Source organism: Ctenocephalides felis, unplaced genomic scaffold (assembly GCF_003426905.1).
Source record: "Ctenocephalides felis isolate EL2017-DRISC unplaced genomic scaffold, ASM342690v1 CF-g0.4_SCAFFOLD_02355, whole genome shotgun sequence".
Lineage (NCBI taxonomy): Eukaryota > Metazoa > Arthropoda > Insecta > Siphonaptera > Pulicidae > Ctenocephalides > Ctenocephalides felis.
Genome location: NW_020538509.1, coordinates 93,690 through 97,441, shown reverse-complemented (window position 1 = coordinate 97,441; position 3,752 = coordinate 93,690). Strand labels below are relative to the sequence as shown.

The window sequence follows — 3,752 nt, the reverse complement described above, 5'->3', positions numbered from 1 at the left end:
TTTCTTGGAATTCATATTAATAATAATTTAAAGTGGTCTGACCATATCTCTATCTCACTATCACCAACTCTATCTAGAACATGTTTCATGTTGCGCACCCTAAAACCCAAACTTGGTTTAAATTGCTTACTTTCAGTTTATTATAGCAACTTTTATTCTCACGTTTCATACGGCATCCAATTCTGGGGTTTTTCATCCGAACTAATTAAAATATTTAAGCTTCAGAAAAGAGCTATTCGAATAATTTTTTCCTTGCCCAAGTAAAGCCTCCTGCAGACCCATATTCAAAAAATACAATATTCTAAATGTCCTATGCATTTTTCTGCTGGTAGCATTATCTTTCATCAAAAACAATTCGAAACTTTTTGATATGGCTTCGTCCTCCTCAAACTACAACACTAGGCACAAACTTATTAAGGCGCGCACATATAAAATAGCCAGCTCTTTCAAATTTTTACGGTTTTAAATGAGTACAACTTTCAACCTTGTGCAAGATTTTGTGCTTGGCTGGTGGTCAAATAGACTTTAATATGATGAACTTGATGATGAACATTGTATTTAATGTTCTAATGCTTTTTTTCAGCTCTTTTTTTTCAGAAGCGTAATTCGTGCAGCTACTATGATTATTATAAAATTACTATCTTTTTAATATTAACTATGAATAAGCTTGACAAGAGCCTGATATAATATCTTTTATTATTGATTACGGCCTGCTTATGAATAAATAAATAAATAAATAAATAAAATAAAATAAAATATATATTTCAAAATGTGCATAAACGAGCTAATAATGCAGTAAATAAAGTAGTTAGTATTGGTATTTTGCCTTGAGGCAAGTTACATGAACTTCCCGAAATGTGTAAAAAATCGACTTAATCAATAAAAATAAATTAATTTATGAGTGATTAAAAGTATTCCGAGTGGAATTAATTACACATCATTGAAAACGAACGAACCCGGTCGGAGTATTTTCTAAAAGCAAATTTTCAAAAATCAATAATTTTAATTAATCAATAATTATCATTGAACCAGTTTCCGTAGGACTTTAATGGTTTACTATGTTCAAGACCAAGTACACTATCGTTATACCAACTAAATCATCTAATTTTATTTTTAACAAACGTCAAGAAAACTACTCATTTTCTCAAACTTTGATGAATTTTTAAAATTCAACTACTTATCGTAAGGCCGTAATAATTCAGTAAGTTCTGTAAGACCATTATATATACCGCCAAAAAAAGTTCCATAAAAATCGGCCTAATTTTTTTTTCAACGGTTAATTACAAGAAAACGGCACGGTAGATTTTCACCTATAACTAATCAGTATCATTCCCAACTAATATCTTTCGAACAGTATTTGATTTTTTAAAATCGGTTCGGAACTATGAGCTTAAATGTGGACGAAAGGTTTAACGCTTTTTTCGAAATTACAAAGAAACGGCTCGGCCGATCGTCGCACAAAACTGAGAAACGATAATCCTCATCGAGATACATCGAATGCTTTTTAAATATGTGAATCGGTTCAGGCGTTTTTGAGCAAACGTCGATGAAAGTTTAATTTTGACAAATGCCAAAAAGACCATATTAATTTTTGCAAACTTTGACGAATTTTTAAAGCTAAACCAGTTGTCGTAGGGCCGTAATATTTTAGTATGATCTAGAAGACTATGGTATCTCCCGTCAAAAAAATAATCATAACAATCGTCCTTCTTTTTATTTATTACATGAAAACGGCCCGGCCGATCTCTATCAAAAACTAATCAGCACGATTCTCAACTAATATCTTTCGAACGGTTTTTGAATTTTCAAAATCGATTGAGAATTGCGGGCTAAAACGTGGACGAAATTTTTTTCACTTTTTTGCTATTTACAAAGAAACGGCTCGGTCGATCGCCGCACAAAACTGAGAAACGCTAGTCCTCATCGAGATACATCGAATGGCTTTTAAATTTTTCGGCCTTAAATCGGTCAAGCCGTTTTTGAGAAAACGTCGATTCACGGTAAAAAATATTTTCACACACACACAAACACATACTTTTTCCAAATTTGGTCTCATTCAATTCAAAATGGCTTGAAACGTCGAAAACATAAACTTCTCCTTCGGGAAGTTAAAAACGAGTATAGTATTATGTGTAAATATCGAAGCACTTTATTTTATAAAAAAGTGGGAGTAAGTGGCGTTTTACCTGAAACGAATTAGAAGCGTGGGACTTTTACTAGTAATAATACTTAATTTGTTATATTATAATTTATTACAACTATCTTTCGTATAAATATTTATTTTGAATAATTAAAGTGTATTTAATGGTTCAACGCGCCTTAAGACAAGTTGCTTTATTAAATTTAAGATAAATATAAAATTAGTGTCTTCTAAACGGTATTGAGACTTACTTTATTTATTATTGATTCTATTTTAATAAACACATCAATTAATTAAATAATTAATGTAACTAGTAGCGTATGGTTTAACCTGTTAGTTGCTTTAATGAATATTTATCAGTTGCATATAATATTTAAAATTTTATAATTACAGTGCGAGAGTTTGAATAAGAATTGAGAGTGAATTATTAAATATAATTATTTGATTATATTTAAATAAAAATTTAAGCAAAAATCTCTTCTAAATTAGAATTATTTGCTTTTATAATTTCATAATATTTGAATTATTTTTCTGAAAATTTTTGAACATGTAAATATTTTTGAATTTTCTGCATTTTGAAATAATAATAATAATTTTTTTAATATTATATTTCAAATTTTATTTCCTATCAAAATCTTGAACAAGTTAAGTTTGATTACTTGTATGATAAAAAGTTTAAATATTTTTCGAAAATATGAATTTATTTATAAAGAAGTAACTTCTGACACATCAACAATAAACCGGATCATGCCGACCGGCTATTCAAAGTGCCATGATTATTTTTCAAAAAAATTTAAAGAAAATTTTAATCTGAGTCAAAACATCTCAATTGACGAAGGAATGATACCATGGCGTGGACGGTTAAATTTTAAAGTTTACAATACGTCGAAAATTACGAAATACGGTATACTCATTCGGATGCTGCGTGATTCGAGTACGGGATATATTTCCTCTTTCAAAATCTATTCTGGAGCTGGACAGCCTTTAGCAACAACAGTGATGGGCCTATTGACGTCTTGTTATGGAAAGTGGCATCACCTTCACATGGATAATTATTATAACAGTGTAGAACTTGCAGAGAATTTACTGGAAAAGAAAATTCGACAGACAATTCGTGAGGCAATACGACGAAATAGAGGATTTCCGGAAAAATTAAAGGGCGCAAAACTCAATGTATTTGAAGCTTGTCACAAGCGGAAAGGTGAAGTACTCGCACAGATATGGAGAGCTTCGAAAACTAAAACGATACGAATGATCTCTAAAATACACAACGCCACTTTGACTGACACTTAAAAAAATTTGAAAAACCAATTACGCAATAAGAAAACCCAAATGTGTATTAGACTACAACAAATTCATGAAAGGAGTGGATCGAACAGACCAATATTTGTGTTATTACCCTATATACAGAAAAACTGTAAAATGGTCGAAAAAAGTTGCCTGTACCTCTTTATTGAACAGCACAGACCTTAAGAGTCCTCGATTCCACGACTTTTTATTGAAAGTATCCAACTCGTGGATAGAAGATCATGTACATGCTTCTGAGCAAAACTTGCCACTATATCGCATACTCCTAATCATGATCCGGTTGACAGACTTTCCGATCACATAA

The 3,752-nt window shown here is 30.9% G+C and overlaps 1 pseudogene; it reads left to right on the top strand.

Moving 5' to 3' along the window:
- The first annotated feature begins 2,865 nt into the window (after positions 1 to 2,865).
- LOC113380731 lies at positions 2,866 to 3,752 on the top strand (annotated as a pseudogene).